Source organism: Sciurus vulgaris, assembly GCF_902686455.1.
Source record: "Sciurus vulgaris genome assembly, chromosome: 4".
NCBI classification, from domain to species: domain Eukaryota; kingdom Metazoa; phylum Chordata; class Mammalia; order Rodentia; family Sciuridae; genus Sciurus; species Sciurus vulgaris.
The window spans coordinates 50,625,281-50,650,274 of NC_136464.1; the positions used below are offsets into that span (position 1 = coordinate 50,625,281).

The 24,994-nt window shown below is 43.0% G+C and overlaps 1 protein-coding gene across 16 annotated transcripts in view; it reads left to right on the top strand.

Annotated features, from left to right (window-relative positions):
* KCNMA1 (potassium calcium-activated channel subfamily M alpha 1) overlaps nucleotides 1-24,994 on the top strand; it is a 710,543-nt gene that overhangs the window by 335,465 nt on the left and 350,084 nt on the right. The gene's annotated exons all lie outside the window — the stretch shown is intronic.

Below are 24,994 nucleotides of genomic sequence, written 5' to 3' on the forward strand. Positions count from 1 at the left end.
AGTAGGTACCAGGCAAATTCTTTTCCAATTACCTAAATGGAAATGACATTGGGCAGACTCATGCTAAGTGACACAGATTGTCATAAAGGTCTGCAGCAGAGTGTGCTGATTCTAAACATATCAGCAGCAAGACAGACTTGAAACATTCTCCATGCTCATTTGTGAATGGGGATGGGTGTGCTGTGATTTAGCTGGAGGAACAGCTCTTACCGAGTCATGAAAGGATACACCTGTAATTGTTTGGAGGGAAAGGACACATCCCAGTGCCCTTTTCCTCCATGGAATCTTAGAAATGGAAAGGTGTGAATATCTGTGCCCATGAGAATAACTCGTGACTTTAGGTGACTTTGAGAATTGGCATCTTCCCATTGTGGTGCTTGGGATCAAGAACAGAAGCAGGGAGACCAGTTAGGAGACTATTGTAATAACATGGTGAAAGTTGATGACCCCTCAGACCTGCTTGGGGACACTTGGAGTGGTGAGAAGGTCTAAAGGATGTGTGTTGATGATAGTGCCAGTCACATGGATAGTTGATCAGGGTCCTTTTAGTGACTCCAGAAGTCCAGAGAATGAGTCCCAGGAGGAATGCCACTCTCCATTCCCTGGTGGCCAGTTGTTTGGGGCAGAGCTTGAGTGCTGGTGCTGTGATCAGTCCCAGCTTCTCTGACAGGTTGGCATGCAGACCCAGAGTTGGAGAAACAGTTGAGGTCCTCCCAGCAATTCCTCTCCCTGGGGGGGAGGCGTTAATCATTCAGAATTTTAAAAATGCATCAGCTTGCAGGACAGTTTCTCCCAGCCTGGCCTAGTTGCATCATGGAAGAGCTCTCCTGGTGCAGCCTCTGCATTTCGCATTAGTTGGCCTTTTTACTCATGAGGGACCTAAATCTGAGCCCCATGGATTGCTCCTTCCTGTTAGAGTTTGACTTGGAGCACAGTCCTGCAAACATTGTGGGGACACTGTTGGTGAGCCATCACCTCCTCTTCTCCTATCCTGGAGGAAGGAGAGCTGCATCCCAGGGAGGACAAAACTCCCCATAAGGAGAGGGCAGGTGGCTGAGAGCATTTCAGCAGACTCAGGGCAGAGACAACAAAAAGAAGGGATGAACCCTGCAGCTGGCTGACATCTTGGGAATGACCGGTGGTCTGAAGAATCCCTGCTGCATGCTTTTCCTGGCTGTGGAATGTTGGCAAAATTACCTAGTAGTACTGGGCCTCAGTTTCCCCGGCTATACAGTGGGGATAATGATAATAGGTCCTACTTCCTAATATTTTTAAGAGGATTAAAGGAGTTAATATAAGTAAAATATTTACAATAGTGTCTGGTATAAAATATGTACCAAAGTTTGCTTGTTATTAGTATTTTATTTTATTATTAATTGATATTATGACTTATTTATAGTTACTATATTTAGTTATTATGTGTGTATTATGTTATTAGTATATTATCCATCCAGGCCCAGTTACTAGCTTTTTGATACCTACCCACTATGGATTTAACTCAAGGTATTTACTGATTCAATCTGTGTGAATCCTGACCTTATTCATAGTACAGGACACCTCAAATTGAGTGCATTAGTCCTCTTTGCCCAGGGATTTTTCCTTTATGCAGTTTAAGTTACCTATGGTCAACCATATTCTGGAAATATTACATGAAAAAAATTGTAGAAATCAACAGTTCATACCTTTTACATAGACACCATTCTAGGTAGCATGAAGAACTCTGTGCCTGCTGTATCCCATTCACAATGTGAATCATTCTTTTGTCCAGAGTATCTGCAGTGTATATGCTACCCACCTGTTACTCACTTAGTAACCATCTTGATTATCAGATAGACTGTTGCTGTATCATAGTGCTTGTGTTTAGATAACCTGTATTTTACTTAATAATGGCTCCAGAGTATAAAAGTAGTGATACAAGGAGATACCAGGGTATAAAACACAGAAGGATGGATTGACTCTGGTTCCATGTGGAAATGCTGTAGGGAATGTAGAAAAAAAAACTTAGTATATAGAGAGTTTGATACTATTCAAGGTTTCAGGCATTCCTAGGGGTCTTAAAAGGTATCTCTCTTGAATGAGGTGGGGGGATTTATTTACTGAACTTGAATTTGCATTGGAAACACCACATCTGTGATCCACAAAGCAGAGGTGTCTGCTTCAGAGGTGAAGAAACTGAAGACCAGAGGATTAAGTAAGTTCTGGAGGGCCACTCAGTGGTGGTCCCCTGACTTCAAGTCCAGTTCTTTCTCCATGACCAGTGTTTACTGCATAAAGTCAGCAAGTGGTCCTGATGTCTGCTATCTACCTATTGCTGTGTGAGGTACTCCAGGACAGTTATTCTCAACCTGGATCCAGATCTGAGTGTGCGAGCCTGGGGTTAGGCCAAGACATCTGCAAGTCATTTGGCACCTGTGGGGACTTCTAAAGGAAGTGCCCTCAGAGTCATTCTCAAAGCAAGATGGTGGCCTCAGCTCCTGAGGGGTCTTGGTAGAGAGGCATTCATTAACTTAAGTGAAAATGGATAGCAGACACTGATTCTGTGCACTTCTGCGATGCTCATTCTAAGAAGCAGCCCAGTGGGTGCTGAAGATTGGTGGTGTTCACGCTGTCCTTGCTCAGAGAAGAAAGATGTGCTGGAGGACAGGAGTGGCCAGGAAAAGTTTCCTGAATAGAGCTCCTCAGCCTGTAGGAATCAGGAATGTGGAGAAGAGCCTGAAGGCAGGGGAGTAGGGACATCCCCTAGAGACAAAAAGAACCTGTGTGGGTGAGGGGTGGTAAGAACCCCTGCTGGACATTTCCGAGTCTTCCTAGTAGACCCGTTCTGCAAAACCAGTGGCTTTCCTCATGAGGACAGGTGGAAGGTGATGTAATTTGCCCCTGCCTAATTGCTTAAATGGTTTTGGCCTTGGCGAGGCCTGAACCTCTGTTGCCTCCATTTTCCCTGATGACAGAGTCCCATGCTTCACTCCTTTGCTCTCCTCCCTCTGCTGAGGGATGATGGTGGACCCCTGCAGCCTGCTGAGAAGTTCCTAGAGAAGGGGTGATGTCCATGTGCTTTGTGAGGTTTGTGTGACTCTGTCTTTTGAGAGTGAGTGGCTAGGCTAGGCATGGCCGCTCTAGGGGAGCAACCGTCAGCAGGTGGAAGGCAGGCCCCTGAGCTTTGGAGTTCCCTCCTCCCTCATCTGCCTCTCTCTCTGACCCACAGTCAACCCTTGACTTTGGAAAACCAATTTCTCACTGGGTTCCAATTTTCTCCTCTCATGTGCAAGCCCAGGATGACGTAATCTTGATTCCTTCTCAGAGTACCAGTCAGTGACTTGCTAATCCATTCCATGGACCCCTCCTTGGTGGTCAGTTCCCTTGGCTCTGAGGAGACTTCTTCTGTCCCCATTATATCAGTACTGGATTAAGAGCCCAGATTTCCTGGGTTCATTTCTCCTTTGATCCTCCCACTTGTGTGAAACTGATGTTGCAATCACAAGGGAATCCGGAAGCCATTCTTCCAACCTTAGCTCATGAGATTTCAATTGGCACAGGCTTTCAGAGACCTCAGCCTTCCAAACAGAAAGGGATCTGACTTCTGTGCAGTCAACGCAGTGGTCATTTGTGAGACCCTCGGATGAAAAGCCCTTGCACACCCAAGGGTATCACTGAAGGGTGATGTATGGAAGCAGGAATCTGCACGGAGACTTTAGGACTGATTGCTGTGTGTTCGCTACAGAGGATGCAACAGGATACAGCTTTCATCCCTCTCCTTCTCAGCTTCTCTCCCTGCAAAGTTCACCACGAGATGGCTTCTGCAGCAGCGAGGTTTACCATCCACTAGAAAGGAAACCTGTTGGCAGTTGGCTAACGGGCTAAACTGAATCCATTTCCTCTTGCAGTAGATAATTATTAATTATCTCCATTCTCCCAAGGTCTGTAAACCTGCCTCCCTTTTGTGTCCCTGGGACAGCAAATGAAGTCGGGGCTGGCCAGCCAGGCTCTGCAGCATCCAACTCACTCGTGTTCGTCTTTGGCTTGTCGGTTGCCTTCGCGAGGGTGAAATAGCGGTTTCCAGCAGGCATGGCTCAGCAACCCTGCTAGTGTCTGTGTTTTACTGGGCAATAAATTATTACTGAGCAATGCCAAGGTAACAGATAAATGGACAGGCAGCAAACACATTTTTAACAAGGAAATGGCTTTGTTTCTCAGTATAGCACCATTTAAATGATAAACTCAGTTATTGTGTAGGCTCTTTGGGGAGAGGGGAGGATGCTGATTCAAGGCATCTCTGGGAAGAACAGTGTAGGGCATCCTCACTGCCTCTGGGACTTCGGGGAGAAGGGATCTGTTCAGCGTCCCGGTTCCTGGGAGAGGTTTGCGTTTTAGTCACTTGTGATATAAATTCTGCCTGGATTTTGAGTCTATAAATAGCATGTGGTTCAAGGCTGGCCACACCTGCAGGCTATAATCAGGATAGTCACACTGGAAAGGAGCTGGAAGAAATCTTTTATGATCTGTAAAGGTCGTTAACTGCCTCCCCGGGGTTGATAATGGGAAGAGGGAAGGAGACTCTGAGAGGTAGCTCCTTGTTTGCAAGCAAAGCTCATAGAGCCAGGAGAAATTTCTAGCCCTATCATAAAGGAAAACCCTCAAGACAAAAAAGAAGACGAGATGAATCCCTGCCATTCCTGGATGTGCGTGGAGACATGGAACTGTGCATGTCTTTTTATAACCCAGTGCTAGTGGGGTCCTTTCCCACCAGAACATCAGCTGCAGGTCGTTTGTTCTCTGCAGTCTCCCTCGTGCTGGGAATGGTGCCCAGCATATGACAAAAGACTAGTAAATACGTTTGGGAAAAATGAAATTATAAGTGGTTTGTTTTCTACCTCCTATCGCACCCATGTTCCTTTATAGCTTCACCAGCCTTTGCCAGCTCCTTCCCAGACCCTCCAGCCTGAACCATGAGTCTCTGCCACTCCTGATTAACTCCTTTTTTTTTTTTTTTATTGGAAATCGAGGCCTTGCTTTGGACCATATTTTCTATTGTCTCAATTTGACATGAAAATCTTACAGTATTGATCTTTTTTTATATCTATTCCACAAACCTTTTCAGGTTGCTATAAAAATTTTATCTGTTTCTCTAGGAATAGATGAGTTGTGTGAAAGTGAATTCAATTCATCTTGCAAGTATAATAGCTTATCATAATAGACTCTTCATGTAATGTGATAAGTACTTCAGAAAATAATTTAGCCTTTACTGGACTTGGTGGTTTTTTTTCCACTTCACTTCAAATGATTGGTCTGTATGCTGAATCGCTCAGGAGCTCAGCTTTCTGATAGAAATTGAATTTACACTTGCATGTGACCAATCTACTGATTTCTCTTTTCGAAAGAGAGAAACAAAGGGAGAATGAGCAAGAGACTGGAAGAGAGAGAATAAAAGGGAGAGAAAGAACATATGAATGTATATCCATGTTTGTATCTTAATTTACAGTCAATTTTGAGAACTTACTGACAACTCTCTTAGAGAAGATATTTATTTGTGCTCTAGGATCTGAAATCAAAGAAAAGGGTAGAGGGTAAATGCTTCTTTTGCTTTAGAGAATGTGCCCTGGTTACTTCTGATAAAGGGAACTTTTCAAGCTTTCTCATCTTTTTTATAATATTTCCATTTTTTTTTTTGTGGTGGTAGGGGGTTTAGAAGAAATGGTAGCTCTTTGCCAAGGGATGCTTTATTGGGAAAAATCATTTGCAATAGAAATGTGTTTAATAAGATAAGTGCCATTTTAAATGTGGAGTGCTGTACCCCTGGCAAGGAATCTTAAAGATGACTCAAAGCTTTTTTGAAACACTGCCATATAATTAAAGAAAACCAACTTAACGATCTCACATTTAGCATTATTCTTTACAGTTCTCCTCTTGGACTGGAAAGCAGTTGCAAAAATAGCTTCATTTAATTAGAAGGAGAAGCATAACAAGCACATATAGATGCATGTGTATATATATTTACTTCATTTTAAAAATTATTATTTGTAGAAATAGTCCACTGTGTGTGACCAAGAAAAGTAATTTAGTGTCTGTGCCTTTTTTTCTTTTATCACCCTTCCCATTCATTCATCAAGTATTCATTGATGCTAGGAATTAACAGGACTGTAGGAAGAATGTAACATTCAAGACATAACATCGAGGGAATTAGAGTCTACTTGAGGAATCAAGACACACAGAAAAATTGTTCAGTGTAGATGTCAGGTGTATGAGATCAAGTGCTCTCGAAGTGAAAACTGAAAATTGCTTTAGAATATCAAGCAAGGGGAGAGAAATCTGTATGTCAAGGAAGGCAATCATTCATTCACTCATTCCTTCCTTCATTTATTTAATAACTGTATATGAAGCCCCAAATACTATGCTCCAGGTGCTGAGCTGGGTACAGGAGATACAGCAAGGACTAAACAGATCAGGCCCCTGTCCTTATAGAGTTCATGTGCTCTTGATGACAGAAGCAGTAAACAAGAAAAGAAGTAAATAATAAAGCCATGCCAAGGGATTACATGCTGGTGATGGAAATGCAAATGAGGCGAAGGATCAGGGCCATGTGCAAGTTCACGCTCACAACTCATGCACAGCCTTGGGAAGGGCAGTCAGGGAGCTTTCAGGAGGAGCTGGTTTGGGTTCAGGCCCCACCTGGGAGAGGTGGCATGCTCTCATCTTGGAGGACCAGGAAGATATGGCTTGAAGTACGGGAAAGGGCAAACGTTCTAGGACATCTTAGATGATCTGAGCTCTTCCTCCAAGGTGTGCATCAGATTTGCATCAGATTAGAAGTCCAGTGAACCAGGGAATGATAGCAGCGGCCAGAAGGTGGGCAGCTGTTTATGGGTGAGAGAGCTTTATTTTGCATTTTCTCGTAAGATCATCTGGAAAAACCCAGTTGGGTTCTTACTGAATGCCCGAGTCATTGGGAGCGTTTCACAAATATATTAACTTATTTCATCCTTATAACTCTTTGAGGTAGATGCTGTTCTTCCTCCCCTCCTAGTGATGTGGGAACTGAAGCATGGAGAGCTGTCAACTCTTCCCTTTCTGGGAAGTGATCTGGTTACACGGCCCTAGCCCTTCACCACAGTACTTTCTTTCCATGAGAGGAGGGAACGCCCACATCACTCTGGATGCTTCTGAGCATCCCCGTCCTGAACTGGAAGAAAGAGAATAGAAACTTTTATTTACTTATGGGGTCCAAGAGCATCTGCCATGGAAAACTTCTTGATTTGACTTGTCCATAGAGTAGCCCTTGGCAGCATAGACCCGCTGAGCACTTGGAATGTAGTAGGGCAACCAAGGAGCTGCATTTCTCCTTTGATTTAACTTTAATTCAAATACAAATCTAAAAACAGAAGCAATGTAAAATATTTTTCCATTAAAAGCAGCTGCGTTGTTTTAGTAAGACTAATTTTCATAAGACATCTGTCACAACCCATCTGACATGTTGCCCTGGGGTGTCAGGTGCACAGGTTATTTCTAATATCTCTAACGATCTTTCATATTAATTATATTGTGAATTATATTAGATGTATTGGGTTAAATCTAAAATACTTTAAACAAGAATATCATCTCTCTTTTCTTTAATGTGGCTAACTAGGACATTTAAAATGACAAACATGGCTTGAAAAAAAAATTTTTTTTTCTGTTGGAGGGCTCTGATCTACAGCACTCCTGACCTCTCTGCAAGTGAGTTTGAATAAAGGGAAAATCCTCCTCAAGTTTTGGGGGACATTGAGCCATCATCCCAAGGACTTCTGGCCTTCACTATGTTCACTCCCGTTCCAGTTCCCAGAGAAGAGCATGTGCTATTGTTCCTTAGGTTTTGCAGATGGAGTGCCACAGAGAGGGACTTTGTATATTGTACCTGACCCCCATTTTGCTCAAAAAGATGGATTCAGAGTTGCAAAGTTCCCTAGCTAGATTATGCTCATACCTTTTCCCCTTGCCAGTTTCTTGGCAATAATTGGCATCTGCATTGCCACCAACAGGAAGCAGCTGTTCACCCACCCTAGTGCTGAGGGCCAAACTATGCACAAGGCCCCAGAGGCCCCTAGTAGCAGGAGTAAGAGGGCTCTGCTTGCTCTAGGCATCCTGCAGAGCTTGGGAACAGCCTGACAAAACAACTCAGGTCACTGGAATCCAGGTGGCAGCAAATGACCCAGTGATTGCAGAGCTCTGTCTTAGCTAGCCTTCTATTTGGTCTGTGTCCTCCCAGATCCAGCTTGAAGCAGCCTTCCTATCACTGTGGTTGCAGGGAGGGGGATGGTGTGTATATGGGGTGACCTGGCTCCTTAATGATTGGGTTAGCTTCTGTTTGGACCACTGCTCCACGGTCATGCGAGTGGGGACCTTAGAGGCCAGGGTGTTCCCCACGGTAGGTCCCTGATTCTCCTGCACAGCTAGACTACTGACTGCCCTTGCAAATTCCAATCCACCCTACCTTGTTCTTGTTAAGATCCCTCCCAGGACTGCCCAAATAATCATGGCTTTCAAGCCAATGTAATCAGTGGTTCTCAGCTGACTGCACATTGGAATTACATAGGGAGTTTTCTTTTTCTAATACATCAGGAAAATAACTGATGCCTGGTCCTGCCCCAGAGAAGCTGATGTAATCGTTCTGGAGTATAACTTGAGTTTTACAGACTATCACATTCTTCCCTGAGAGCATCTGATACATTAAAATGATTTTTCTCAAAATATGTCAGAATTGCAGGGCAAGAGAGTGCAAGGTATTTACCATGAAAATGTAGATTTCCGAATTATCGAACTTTGGAAGAAAACTCTTTGGAAAAGTACTTTTAACTGTTAATCTAAGTGGATATTTAGTGTGCTACAATTTCAACATCACTGTGTTAAATCATTAACATCTTAGTGTGGATCTACTTATTACTCCTTCTGCTTTTTAAGAAGGCCAAGAAAGAATTAATATAAAATTCAAAGGAAATAGTCCCTAATGGTGAAATGTCAAAATCTTCGATGGGGAGATCTTTTGGGAACAGAGGGTTCTTCCAGAAGTCCCTGAAATGCTCATATGGAAGTGACCATCCATCCTCAAACCAGAGCTGGAACAGTGTTTTAGTTAGTCATTTGAGGGTGGGGGCACTGGAAAGCCATTTATATCTTGGGTTGGCCAAGCCTCTTGGGGTCATTCTCTTCCTCCTCGTCTGTGGGTTGCTGGGAACTTCTGCATGAGATGTGAGCATTGCATTTCTTTGCACTGGCATAGTGTCTGCTGGTGATGGCTTTTGTTCAGTCATTGCTGGGGCCTGTGATTAATGAATCACTGTACTTGCTCAGATAGCAGTGCAGAGACGCACTTTCTGCCATAATCTCACCATCCCATCCTGCATGGTCGAACAGCATGGCTGAACACTTTCCTTAGAAATATGGGCCACGAGCCATTCATTCCCACCGCTTCCCACTTTGTTTTTAAGTACAAAGAACATAGGAACAGACCCGAACTCCACCAAAACTGGGGCTCAGTGTGGGATCCAGGCTGGATGGCTCCCTCCCTAAGGAATGAATTTGAAAACATGCTGTACCAGATTTCTCCTTCACATCTGCAGATGTCACTTCCCATGGTGACCTTAGGAGCTGGGCTTAATGGGTTGATTTTGATCCAAAGTCTTGAGATCCACATTTTCTTCCTTGTCAGCATCCAGGAACAAGTCTGATATCATCATCTCCACCAATTCATCCATTCTGTCAATGCCAGACAAGACCTTAAAAAAAAAAAAAAAGCCCATTTATCAAGGGACCTTTATTGTCATAGAAAGGCCACCAGCTTCTCAGAGAATCTCCTGTGCCATGCCTGTGTGGGAAGGGGTTCACACTTGGGAGTGCATGTGGAGTGTGTGTTTGTAAGGAACCTGGGGGTGTTAGTCATCAGCATCCACCTGCTGGTATGTAAGGTACATCAGATTATGAAGCAAGAACCAGAAATTCTCCTGGCGTGGCTAGAAGAGCACTACAGATTTTAAAGAGAGATCTGGATTTAGCAGCCAGGTGTCGGGATGTATTAGGTCTCTTCTAGGGCCCAAGTGCAACCTAAATTGGATGTCCATATTCTTTACATCCACACAAGAGAAGTGAAGAGGAGATGCTCTTAATTATTATCCCAGGACATTAGGCAAACATGGAACTCGAACCACTTATGCACACAGACTTGGCACTGTTTGCTGTCAGGAAGCTTCGGTAGAAGAAGCAAAAAGGAAAGAAAAGAAACAATAAAACAAACCAAAAAGAAAAGAAAAAAAGAAAAAACCCAGCCCAACCACCATATGCATTTGAAATATCAATTAAAACAAAATCTGGACTGGCAAATTAAAATGACAGATGTGAATGCTGCTCCAGAGGACCTGTCAAGCACACCAGTGTCCTGATGAAGCTGGTCACACAGAGCATGCAAGAGAAGCCAGATTACCTCCTGTACATTCTTGAAGGGGGTGGAACCCCTTCTCCCCATGTCGTAGGAACATCTGGGAAAGATGGACAGCGTCGTGACCTTTGGTTCCCTTGTTTTTGGAAGCTGGGTGAACACCATTCTTCCTCGACATTGTTTCTTTCCAACACTAAAATAAATAATATACAGGTGCTCCTTGATTTATGGTTGGTCAGGTTCCAATAAATCCATTATAAATTGAATATCTCAGGTTGAAAATGCATTTAATACATCCTAACTGAACACCCGAGCTTAGTCACATGGCGTGCTGTGAATTGGTTGTTCCACTCTTGATGGTGTGACTGACTGGAAACTGAGGCTCACTACCACTGCCCAGCATCATGAGAGAAGGTCCTAGCAAATATCACTACCAGCCCAGGAAATGATCCAGATACAAAATTCAAATTCCTACTGAATTCATGTTGCTTTCACACCCTTATAAAGTTGAAATACCCTAGCTGGAGACTGTCAGGACTGATGTATTTTAATTTTCTATTTGTGGCACTTTGTTTACTTGCTTTGGAAGCCAAAGCCTCCTCAGATCCACCTTTACAAATCTTGTAATCCTGGATGGAAGTGTCTTCCAAGTCCAAGCCCATGGATTTGAAGGGAGGGTTTCAGTGCTTTTATTAATATCAGTGCCCTATCATTTCTAAATCCATGTAGTACCTTTCTATGGACAAGATGTGTCAAATGAAAAAGCAAAACACCTTACTGACATTATCCAGTTCGTCCACCGTCAAATCTGTGAAAATGAGTTTCAATGATATTTCAAAATAAAGGCTTCTGACCAATTTTCTCTCTTTTGGAATGCCATTTAATACATTTTCTCTTCCACCATTAGGCTGGACTTTCAGTGGGAACCACTGGTAGGTGGTGCTAGAGGATGTGATGTCCCCCAATAGGGGACTCATCCTTTAATAGATATTTTAAGGAAATTTTGTCCAAATAGTGCATACTCAAAACTAACCAATTTAAAATGTTTTCATGCCCATATTTAAAGTAAGCAGAACATTTCCAGAGGATAGGCTTTTCTTTTATGATGGTTTAAGGCAGTGATCTGCAAAATATAGCCCTCGAATCAGCAGCACCAGTATCACCTGTGACTTGTTGGAAATGCAGATTCCTGGGTCTCCCCAGACCTCCTGAATCTGAGACTCTAGGATGGGCCTCAGCAATTGTGTCTTGACAGGTCCCTCCCTCTAGATCATTCTGTTGTACACTTAATGTTTGAGAACCACTGATCTGGGTCATGAATGTCTCAAAGGCATTTGATGGTAGAAACCTCATCATGGCATCCATCATCCTGCTCTGCACAGTATGGATGGAATTTGAGTTCAGGTTCATGAAGCAGGGGCATTCTTCTTCCATTCCATATCCCCTGCCAGCTCAGCTCTATGGTGGGCAGACACTCAGCAACTTTGTGCAATGAGTGAATAAGGAAGAACTGCAGAGTGGTGGGAAAGTTCATAGGAATGAATTCTCGTGCCTGGCAATCTTTTAATGGAGCAGATGAGAAGCTGGATTCGGTGATCATGCTGAAATGCACAGACAGATTTGTGACAATAAGAGCCTATAAGCCCTGCAAAGGTGTCAGTTCTTCCCACATATCCATTTGAGACCTGGAAAAGCTATGTGGTAAGCTTAAAGAAGCCCATCTCAGTGCTGATTCCTCCCAGACAACAGTGTCAAACTCTTAAAAATGTGAAATAAAAAGTCCTTTACACATTTTCTCCTTAACCGGGCACCTGGTCCACCTGTTGAAGACGCTAAGACATGAAGCAGAGGTGGACATCCCACACATGCTCTCCCTTTGGTAAATGACCTTGAAAAAACAATGAGTGACATTCTCTAGTCTCCTTTTCTCTTTTTTCACATATAAAAGAAACCCAGAGAGGGCCGGAAGCTTGTGTCATGGCACAGGTGGTTTCCTGACTCTCCACTAAGCCAGAACTCTAGTTACCTTGGGCCAAGTTATTATCATCTGATCCTCAGTGACTGACAGGGATATTTGTGAGATGGTTGCAGGAAGCAAGGTAGCAGCCGACGCTGCAGTTCATCCTTTCTCAACTAGCAGCAGTGCAGCATTTGGGGTACCCACCCTGCTCAGGGTGTCCGTCATTGTATGTGTCCAGATTTGTGCCGCTGACCCTGCCTTCTGATTCTCCCGGCTGTGAGAGGAGGAATTTGTGCGCATGAAGGATGCTATCTTGTAAAACCTCCTACCTCTTTCAGGAAGGGTAGCTTATCAGTCAGAGTTTAATAGTAAATTCAAAAAATCATTTTGAAGGCAGGAGAGGTGTCAGAAGTAGATAAGGTAGGGGAGGTCTTCTCTTTTAGAATTTTATTCCTTGATAAACTTTAACAAAAATAGCTTGCGAGTTTCCTTGGCTTCCCTGACAGCACTTACCAAGGCAAACCCACCGGTTTTAGCCAGCAGGCAGGTCTACCCAGCAGAAAATAGTGTGGCCCCTGAGGTGCAGAGTGTGTGGGCCGCACATTCGTGGTCAAACTCTGCAAGGGCAGCAAAGGATTTTAAAGCCTGTCCAATGTTGGAGTCAGTGTTGTCTTGTCAATGGAATAGCTGCTCATCATTTTTGGCCAGGACCTTTGGTGTCAAAATCATTGCCACCAAGATGTGGATTTGAGGTCATTTCTAAAGGTTTCTTCAATGTTGTGCTGACCCACTGAGACGCTGTGACCACATCATTACTACAAATTGGTCTTGAGGCTGAGACTTGGAGACCACCTGCCCTGTGTCTGTTGTGTTATATTCTTGAGGGAATTGTTATGTGTTTGTAAAGTGGTTAGAGGATCAAGGGCACGGTCTTTTGAAACTTTCAATCATATCTGGTGTTTTAGCTTCAGTTACCAGAAGACAAAATAGATTCTGGCTCCAGTCAGAGCCCTGATCACTAAGAAATTCAAGGCCAGCTTTGAGCCCTGGTGATAGACCAGGAGGGAGGAGGAGTGTGGAGATGGGGAAGTGGAAACCCGCATAGGGTCTCCCTGGCTAGGTGGGGGATAGATTCTGGACACTAAAGAGGCGCCAGCTTTAGTATGATCAAACATCTAGAGAGGCTAGAGTCACTTGTACGTAATAACAAGTTTCTGGGTGCTAGCCATTGCTACTGGAGGGAGGGATATAAGTAAACTCGTGGGGGAATGAGTCTGTTGGGGTCCTAAATGTAAAGAGACTTCTGGATTCCACTTAGAGGTGCTCAGAATATCCTGTCCATTTAAAAAAAAAAAAAAAAAGTGTGCTATAGTGTATGTGTGTGTGTGTGTGTGTGTGTGTAAAAGTCTTGGCATTTCAGCCATTTGTCAATCTGTGTTCAGCTCAGTGGTACTAAGTACATTCTTATTATCATATATTCTTATTATCATTCTTATTATCACCATCTATCCAAATGATTCTTCCTCTTGTAAAACTGAAATTGAAATGCGGGTTCCCCTTCTCCCCTCCCCACACCCCCTAGTGACCACCATGTTTCTGTCCCTGTGAATCTGACTCCTGCAGGGAGCTCACGTGAGTGGAATCATTCAATATTGGCCTTTGTCACTGATTTCTTTCACTCAGCATACTATCCTCAGGGTTCATCAATGATGTGGCATGTGTCAGGATTTCCTTTTTTTTTTTTCCCCTTTAGAAGCCAAAAAGCACCTGTGGTATGTACCTATCATTTTGTTTATTTGCACATCAGTAGACACCAGGTTGCTAGCATCTTTTGTCTGTTGTGGATGGTGCTGCTTTGAATATGGCTGTTCAAGTATATGTTTGAATCCCTGCTTGACTCTAGTTTTGCCTTTATATAAGAACTGGCAAGATTTGAGAAGTAGGGCAGAGATGGCTATAAATTTAGTCCTCAGTGACAGTGAGTAGCAACTGGTGACCTGACAGTGCTATAGATTTCTCTTCTCATAAACCTAATTAAATTAAAAATCCAGTTGGCCAAGGCACGCACACTTAAGCCAGACGAGGCAGCTCCTCTAAAAGCTCATTAACTGCAAACTTGGGAGCTCCACCAGCAGATGGAACTCCCCCCTTCCCAGATTTTTCAATAGTAAGACGGGAAAGGTCTTTCGAACTTGAGACATCCAACGGAAGATTTTATCTTGCTTGTCAGTGCATCAGTTCTGATGTCGTTGTAAAATTATGCAAAATGCAACCTTTTATGAGTTTTATGAGGCGATGACGTAAGATTTCAATGTTGTTAAAAAGACATAAGTTTTAGGGAAATTTTTCTGACTTACAGTTACAATGGTTTTTCTTCATTTCCTTGTTTCCCTTAATTATACTAAATTGGAACCTCAGAAGAGAATGTTTGACTTTTTTTTAGTTTGGGCCAAATGAGATGAGAATTTTCTTTAGTGCATTTGGCAACAAAATCCAGGATGTACAGCCCTGTAACAATTGGGGAGCACCACCCTGCAGAAGCTCACACATCTGACCCTAGAGTGAGGGCAAGATGAACACTTGGAAAGAAAGGGAGCAGGCAATGAGCTTGTAATTTATATCCTGGATTCTTCTTTGGGGAACATTAAAAACCAGAAGGAAAGCAGACCCTCCATCTCTTTCTATATTAGGGAAATTCATCTCTGCCCTCCCACCAAAAGCTCATTATTGAGCTTAATTGTGTCTCCATACCAGCAGCCACGTGATTTATAAGACACTTATTTTTTGTAGCTTACACTAAGAGGGAGCCTGATTGTTTTCCAGGGCTTCACGACTATAGATAGAGTCATTTGGAAATGACCTGATTTAAAGAGACCACATGCTGGGCATAGAGGTGGTTAATAACCACTGATAGGATTGAGCATTAGTGGTAATTGATCAGTTTTATCTCCATGTCCCTTGCAGTGTGCGTGTGTGTAAACGAATTGGTACCTTCATTCGTTTCTTGTCTGGAGGTTGGTATTTGCGTTGTTTTGTCTCCACGCCTCACCTCCTCGTGACGGGGCTTCGGTTTGCTTTTGCAGATTCTGAGTTCAAATCCGACTTCTCCACTTCTCACTTAGCGCTGCCCGTGTCTGCGCCATGGGTGAATCTATTTTCCTTGGTTTTCCCTAGTGCCTCCCTGTGGAAGTTCCTTGTTTCTTCATAACCCAGGGACCACTGAGCTCTCTGCCACCCCCATGCTCCTCCTTGTTCAAGAGCTTTTCTCCAGAGGCCCCTGCCATCCAAATCCTCCTCTTGTGCCCCCTTTGATGCCTCCCCACCATTCAGCAGTGGTTCCATCCTGGACTCTCTGCTCTCGACACCAGCTCCCATCATCCCTCCTGGTGGATCCTGGACTCCTCCACTACCGAGTTCTTCATCCCCACTCAGCTTCAGCCAGGTGTCTCCTCAGTCCTGCCATAGCCTGGGACTTCATCTCACCTCTGTGAGAGGTTTCAGACTCATATAGTAAAGGCAGTCATGTCCTCCTACTTCTCCTTTGCTTTCATGTTAATCTGCAAACTCACTTTCCAACCTTTGCTTCCAATATTTGGTTATTTAACAAATACTGATGGAAGCACTTTGCAGTTTAGCATTGACTAAAAGCAGACATGCATTCTGCTGTCATAGAATTTGTAACCCAGCAGAGGAGACAGCAAATGATCAAACAATAGCACAGACACATGGTAAATTGCTGTTGTGCTAATTGCAACAAAGAACAGACTGTGTTTATGGGTAACTTCTCACATCAAATGAGCAAGAAATGACAGTAGTGCTGACTTTTGAAGGATAGGTAGCCTAGGAGAAGAGGTAAATCTTCTAGAAAGAAGGTAACGTTTGTACAAAGGTCCTGTGGTAGGTAGGGGTGTAGGAAGCAAATGATGAATGAGAAGAACTAAATGATCTGTGTAACTGGAGTCTAGATATGGAAGGAGTGTGAGATAAAGCCAGAGAGGGGAAAAGGACAAGGGTTATCAAGGACTTGTCAACTCTGTCAGTGTGTTTTTTTTTTCCTTCATGCCAAGAGCAATGGAGATCATTTGAAGCTATTTAGGGAGGGGAACCTCTAATTTTTGTGTACTACCTAAGAATTCAGTCCATTCTATACTGAATGTGACTTCGTAGTATTGAATTTGGGGAAACACTGGACCTAACTCACTGTAAAATCATAGACATTTTTGCTAGGCTTCCTTCTGTATGCATGAATGATGGACCGAGGGTATTGCTCAGCAGTGGAGCACATCCCTAGCATGTACAAGGCTCAGCATTCAGTCCCCAGCACCGAAAACAAACAAGAAAACAACACACACACAACAATAACAAAACCCAAAATCTTACATGTGAATAAACCACAGCTCTCCTCTTTCCTGGGAGCCCCATGCATGTTATTTTACTGCCATGATTCCAATATCAACTACTGAAGGCAGCTCTTTCCTTCCCTCTCTTTCACCTGGAATACATTTCTCCTTACACGGTTGTTTGGTGTCTTGTTTCCAGTGAATGAATTTACAGGGTTTTTGTTTATGCACGTCCATAAGTCAAATGTAATATGCCAGAATGTTAGGTGGGGATCTTAGGGGACATTTGAATGTTTAAATGGTGCTGTCAAAATGTTTTATACTTTACAAGTCTTTTAAAATTTATGATAACTGAAGTTCCTTTCTTGGTAGCAACATTACATCTTCTACTAAGAACCATTGATGATTAAGAATGAAAAAAACATATTTCTATACTTGTCATATTATGAAAAAATTCTTCCCTTTTTCCTCTAAGAAAACACCCAGACTCAGAAGTAAGGGTTTCTGGGGGTAAAACCTGCAGAATCATGAGCTGTTCAGACTCCCAGAGGCAGGAGGAGAGGGGACTGGGGCAGACCACCACACAGTTAATCCCTTGTCCTTATAACACAGCTAAGACCCAGACCCAGGAGCCACCTGACCAGTGGCCTCTCTAAGTCCATTCGTACTGTGTCTCATGTCAGTTTTGTGGACTGACATATGACATGAGCAATTGATTGTACTGTTGAAAACAAAAACTAGGAATTGAAGTATCTGTGGGGAGTGTGCTTTTGATTTTACATAGCAATCCTCTTGGACACAGATTCAGTGACAGACATTATTATCATCATGCTGAATTTTAATTATGCACAAAGGGTATGCAATTGGAAGGAAAGAGTGCTACCTTTTCAAGCTAAGATTCTCAGTTCTTTTCCTGTGTGCAGTTACCTACTAAGGTCCCCACATGTTATGATTTGGATCTTTAATGTCCCCTGAGAAGTTTATGTTTTAGGCAATGCAGGAATGTTCAAGTATGAAATTATTAGATTACATGAACTGTAACGTCATCAGTGTGGGTTAGTCTGTTTGATTGATTAATAGTTTGAATGGGTTCCTGGGTGGCAGGAGGGGGATACCTGGAGGAAGCAGGTCAATGGGAGCATGGCCTTGGACTATATCTAGTCCCTGGCTCCTCACTCTCTCTTTCCTGGCTACCACGAGCCAAGCACATGGTACCTCTACCACACCCTTTCGCCATGATGTTCTGCCTCACCTCAGGCCCAGAGCAACGGGCCTGACCATGGACTGAGATCTCTGAAACTGTGAGCTAAAATAAACTTGTTCTCCTCTAAGTTGTTCTCATTAGATTTTTTGCTCGTGGTGAAAAAGTTAACTGACATATCATCTAATTCTCTTCTGTTCTAATCCCATCTTTTCACAGATTGGGAAACTGAGTCCCAGAGAGATTAAGTGTTACACTTAAAGAGAGAATGCTGTTTACTGGGGCCCTGTGCTTTCCTCCCAAGTCCATCATACTCTGTGCTTGGTGTCTGTCCTTCCTTAGAACAGGTCCCTTCAGGTGGTCCTAGAGTGTCAGGAATTCTTTCCCTTTCCTGAATTTTCCACCCTTGCATTTCTCTTCCCCTTCTGCTTTCATAGTTTGCAGTGAAGGTGATTTTACTTCTACACCTGATCCTTCCTTTGACCATATGAAGCATTTGTGTGTCTCGTTTCTTAAATCTACAAGGTGCTCCTGAGTGATTTAAACTTCTAGATCCCATGCTTCTGAGCCTGATTCAGGAGTATCAGCTTTGTATTCCTCTGGCTCTCACTCTGAGCCTTGTGCATAGGAGTTCAATAAATGTTTGTTGGAGTTGTTAAACTCACTAGACCAAACATGATAACTTAGATGATAGAATGATGTTATCTCTCAGAAACGAAATGTCCCTGGATTGTTTTATCTTGGTAGTTCTCATATCTGTTTTTTCTGTATATAGTAAATTTTGCCATCTAGAAATTATAGCTTAATACTTTGGGGATCACATAGAGAAAATTGTCCATTTTCTGAGAAGGGTCTCTGCTGCCAGTAGCTGGATTCTGCATCAAACATGGAGAATCATTAATTAGGGTCATTTGTTCTACTGTGAACTGAGGAGACTGTGCATAGCCTGCTCAAGAGAGAATTAATTCATTCTCCTCTCTACTTTCTCAAGTACTCCTAACAGATCCTCCAAGCCTGCAGGCCTCACGCATATGTTCTAATGGGCTAATTGTTAAGGCGACATTTGTAAATTAATCTCTGACTTGAGCTAAGTGGTTTCCCCTAATGGCTTTCATTCAGCAACTCCCACTTTTGGCCACATGTCAGATTCTCTGGAAGAGCCTATTAAAAACAGAGGTGCCCAGCCTCTCCTCCTCCGCTGGCGACTCCGTGGTCCAGGGTGGGAAAAGGGCATCTCTGCTTTTTAAGGAGAGTTCTACCAGGTGGTAGGATTCTGGTGCCAGCCGCCTCTGTGTAGGTCTTGAATTCATCTCTGAAGGCCACATTGTCGCTTCACCTGCTGATTGAAAGCATTTGGGCCTCAGCCTGGCAACTGGAATCCAGGTTCCAGAATGGGCGAAGTCTCCGAAGAGCCACCTTTCCTGACTCAGTCCCCTTTGTAGTCACATCACTGAATCTGCCTGTTCCTGGGAGCTCCAGGAACTGAGGGGGACTATTCTCTACTTGGGCACACTAGTTTTCATTTCTATGAAATTTCCCAGGCTTTTGGAAGAACTTCATGGTCTGCCAGAGTTTCCATCTTGGAAGATGGATGTGAAGCTCCCCGTATGCTCTATAATCGTCAGATTCCCTCATGAAAGTGGGACTGATCTTGTGTTGTTGTTATTGTTTTAATACACTGTGCGTGTTCATGGGGTTCTTTTTTAAATACTTATTTATTTTTGCAGACTGCATTGTGATTCTTTGTACACAAAGGGGATACAACTTTTAGTTTCTGTGGTTGTACACTATGTAAAGTCATAGCATTCGTGTGATCATACATGTACATAGGGTAATGATGTGTGTCTTGTTCCACCATCTTTCCTTCTCATGCCCCCTTTCCTCTCATTTCCCTCCACACACTCCAACCCTTCTTCTCTACCACCCCACCCTCCAACCCTTCTTCTCTACCACCCCACCCCATTATGTATCATTATCCTCTTATCAGAGAAAACATTTGCCCTTTGCTTTTTGGGGATTGACTTATCTCACTTAGCATGATATTCTCCAACTCCATCTATTTACCTGCAAATGCCATAATTTTATTCTTCCTTATGGCTGAATAATATTCCATTGTGTTTGTATATCATAGTTTTTTAATCCGTTCATCTATTGAAGGGCATCTAGGTTGGTTCCACAATCTAGCTGTTGTGAATTGAGCTGCTATAAACATTGATTTGGATGCATTACTGTAGTAGGCTAATTTTAAGTCCTTTGGGTATAGGCCAAGGAGTGGGATAGCTGGGTCAAATGATGGGTCCATTCCAAGTGTTCTGAGGAATTTCCACACTGCTTTCCAGAGCGGCCGCACCAATGTACAACTCCACCAGCAATGAATGAGCGTACCTTTACCCCACATTCATGCCATTGTAATAGCCATTCTAGTTGGGGTAAGATGAAATCTTAGGGTGATTTTATGGGGTTCTTCTCTGCATGTCATGTTTCATCGTAGAGTTAAGAAAACCAATGACTCACTTTATGTGCTACTATCCGATTAGCAGTAAATTGTACAGTACAGGTATGCTCAGTGTATACTAATATTGTCAATGTTTCAATGACATTTATCAAGTGGCTTTTGTTTCTTGGCATCTCATACTCTGGAAATATCACCCAGGAATTCGTCATCACCTAGTAGCAGTATGGCAGTTAGTACCAACTAAGAAAGTCAAGGTGATTTGGAGCCTCCAGTCTACAAGAAGTGGGAAAAGCCAGATAGGCCCTGGTGAAAGTAGACGTTGTATTGTGGGCACTATCGTTAGGTGATCTTCTGTGTGAGGCTCCTGCCTACAGATCTCAATCTGGGACTTGTTTCACAAAGTGCTTGGTCTTCGTGAGGATTATTCTGACTCTCAGCAGTTGGAGGCCATGTGTGTTTTGCTGTCTTGGCTACTCTGCTTTCATTGGCCTCATTTTACCATGTCCCTTGGGTTTCAATCCTTCCTATCCCTGGGACTATAGGAACACACAGAGGGATCTCCAGTGGCCCTACCCTTATTGAAGGCATGTTAGAGTAACCATAACTTGTTCAATAAAAGGATACTTTACGAATGAAGAGCTATTAGTCTCTTGTGGTGGCACAGGTCTGTGTTGCGGCCCTCAGCAACAATCCCGAGGATACTTGTTACCGCCTGCAGCAACGATCTCGCGAGTATTTATCGGAGGTGGACTGGAAATAAACTACTTCTATTCCTGTGCTGCTTCCTTGCTTACTTGCTTGTTCTCTAGCTTATAGAGGAAGAAAGGCTTTGCTTACTTTTAGTTTTAGAGGAAGAGAAACTTTGAGAGGAAGAAAGACTTTGCTTAGAGGAAGAGAGACTTTGCTTAGAGGAAAAGAGACTTTGCTTAGAGGAAAAGAGACTTTGCTTAATTTTAAAGAATGCTACTCTTTCAGAGAGGCTACGCTTATCAAAGGCCAACTGCTTCTTAAAGGTGGGTTGCTTCTTGGAGGTGCGGCATGCGGCCTATGTCCTACAACCTGCGACCCAGAGGTGTGTTCTTAGTTCTCCATCCTGTGATCTAGAGGTGTGGCTTAGTCCCGAGTTCTATGATCTGCAACCTGCGTTCTGCAATCTATCAGAGGCGCTGCTTATTCGAGGTGCTTCCTATAAGTGCATGTCTTATATACCTAAGGCAGCCAATCAGTTTAGGATTAGCACAATTGAGGCACGCCCCTCGGTACCAATCAAGAAAGAATGAGGAATATCTGTTGACTACTAGCGCAGAGGAGACATTAACTAATCAGGCAAAAGTAGATCACGCCGTGTTAACACTAACTATGCGCCACTTCTTGGCTCAATGCCAGCCACCATCTTAGGGTTACCCAAACGTGTCTTCTGCAGGTCTGTGATCCCTGTGACTCAGGAAGCTGAGGCAGGAGGATTGCAAGTTTAAGTTCAGCCAGGGCAACTTACAGAAAACTTGTCTCAAAATAAAAAGAAAAGAAGGAAGTAGTTGAGTCTTAAAGTGGCCCTGGGTACAATCCCCAGTACCTAATAAAGAAAAAGAAAGAGAGCTGGGGAGATAGCTCAGTCGGTAGAGTGCTTGCCTTGCAAGCACAAGGCCCTGGGTTTGATCCCCAGCACCGCAAAAGAAAAAAGAAAGAAAAAAAAGAATAAAGAGATATCAAGACAAGAAACCCTGTTGGTCTTACACTTCTCTGACTCCATGTTTTAATGATCCACATAGTTAATAGCTTACTATAAATTGACTATACTTGTACTGCACAATTTACCACTAATTGGATAATAGCATAGAATGTATCTGTGTAAGGACTATTCTGTAAAAGAGTATGTTTTATAACTCCAAGTGGACTTCAATCTTTTGTTTCTCTTGGGCCTATGCATAGAATATGTCAAATAAGTACTTATATGATTATTTGGAGGCCCCATGTAGCATAACTATTATCATTAAAAATAAGATCTAATCACTTTGTGTTCTTCAATTTGTTTTTTTTGTTGTTGTTTGTTTTTTGTTTTTTTAATTTACAGTATGGTTCTCACACGATGAGGATTTGTTAAAGGGAGAGAAAGAAAATAAACTAGACCTTCTGGGTAGCTTTGCTAAAACCATGTGGAAGTCCAGTCTCTTCTTGGTTCTTGTTTTCCTGAACAAATTCAAAGAGTTGATGTCTTCCTGAAGCACCTGGAACCAGATTGACAATGTCATTAATGACATAAAAATGAGGTATTGAGAGAGTTAAAAGAGGCCATGCACATTTACCTTTATTGGTCAGTTCATGCACAAAGAGGCAGGTGATGATGGATCATGGGATGGGACAGTTTGGCTTCTGGCTAAACACATGTCCCCCAACATAGTCCATGGAACAGAAGGTTCGCCCTGGGAGCTATGGAGGTCATTTCCATCCTGATTTTTTTTCTGCTCTTATTCTGTCTTAGAGATGCTGATACTTGAAAGCAGCAGGTTTCCCCCTGCACTCTCTTGTCACTGGCTGATATGCTTAAAGAAGCAATACAGTACTTCCCATCGCAGACACCATGTGAAGGCAGCTGGTATGCACTAGTTACTTTGGCCATCCTGATGCTGGGAAAGAGCTATTGCAGGAGGGTTAGATTTTAATTCCTTACAGAGCCATGTAGACGCCATGTGCAAGGACTTTTGCTTTCCTTTCCTGTAACTGCAGTTTTTAGTGGCATGGGACCATCTAACCTGCTCTGACAGAAGCACAGCATTCACAGACACACACAGGGAGCCAGATCAACAGGGATTAGTCTGGGATTTGGTGTTTATGAATGAAGAGGCCCTTCCCCTTTGTTTTGGCCACACCCCTTCCCTTTGCAGCTTTTTGAGAATGAGGTCAGGGCCAGGATCTAAGTGCTTAGGTCACAGAAATAGCAACACAGCTCCAAATTAATCTTCAGCTATGTATTTTGCTTCCTCCTTCAGATAATACAGGATAAAGCGGAGGCCTGTGTGTGTTTTGTTTTCACATCTACCTTTGCAAGGAGTATATGAATGAATGTGTGTGAGGGGAAAGAGGAGGCCAGCCCAGAGAGATTCTGCTGGGTAGCTGGTAATTACTGACAGACTGCAAGAATTTGCTTGGATTCAACTGGAGCATGCTTTGGTTTTCAAAAAAAAAAAAAAAAAAAATGGAAGAATAAAGTAAACCCCAGTAGTGGATTGTTTTAAAGCTTGCTTTCATAAGGAAATTTTAGCAGTTGTTATGAAACTATATGTTCCCTTTACAGTGTCCAGTTATTTTGACTGTCATTTTTCATAGTGTGTGGACCACCATGCCACACCCAGTAGCTCCTTGGAGGTTTGCAATGTTTCAAATGAGTATCTCATGCAGATTTTATTTTCCATCACCAGCCAATTTTGGCATGCACACAAAAGGCGGGTATTTGTGATTTTCTCTCTTACATACATTTGCGCACACACACACACACACACACACACACACACACGCACATGTGTGCACAAAGAACTTGATCATGGCTAGTCTTTACATGAATTGGGATTCATCTCTGTCCATCAGCCAGTGCCAGCAGATGTCCTTATAGGGGTGGTCCCAGGAGACTGGCACTTCTAAGGCTCTTCAGCCTGCTTCTCTTTAGGATATTAGCATATCTAAAAGGTATTTGTGATTGGCAGGCGGGAATCCTGTGCTGGTGATGGTGTTTACTTTTTGTTCTCAGGCTCAATTGTTGGCCCTTGGCCTCTTTTTCATTTTTGACCCTTCCTTTATTTGCTTGAATTGCCTCCTTTGTGAAAGACTAAATAAACACACTGGAATGTTGAGTAAAGACTGAAGTATCAGTATCAGCCTAATCTTCTACATATTCACTTGATGGACTTCGGTGTGACAGGTTTGAAGGAGATGCCAAAACTGTCTTTTATATCAAGGGTGATTAATTTTGAGTGAGGTGTGTAAAGAAGGATGAAGATTGTCATTTAACTGGATAAATGTACTACCTAATTTGGCTTTCTGCACCTAAACTGCTTCCTGAGTACTTGAGAAGTGTTATAACTACACACATGTAGTCTATACACAGCGGGTATGTCTACCACTCTGTCTGTATACATGTGCATACATACATGCCCATATGGACATTTGTACATGCAAATCTGTGCTTTTCAAATGGATCTTTCTTGTGTGGAGACAGAAAGCAGCTTAGTGATTGTCTAGGGCCAGGGGATGGGAACAGGGATTAATTTAACAGGCACAAAGGACCTTACTGGGATAATGAAGATGTTCTGAAAGTGGATTATGGTGATGGTCACACACATGGTACATTTACTAAAAGCCATTGATGAATTGCATGCTTAAAATGGGTGAGTGTTGTGGGATATAAATCATGCCTTAACAAAGCTGTTAAAAATTGGCATTCTGTATTTGAGTCCCTTTAGGTTCTAAGTTACATATAAAACAAGAAATCATCTCACCCCAGATGTCTACCTGCTCTTTCCCCCCTGAAGTGTGTTGGTTTCAGTTGCAGAGAAGATGGACCTTAAGATAACAGGGCCAGATAAAAACCCCAGTGCCCAAGGATGTAAAAGTCTGCCCTGACCCCTGTTGGCAAGGAGCAAGG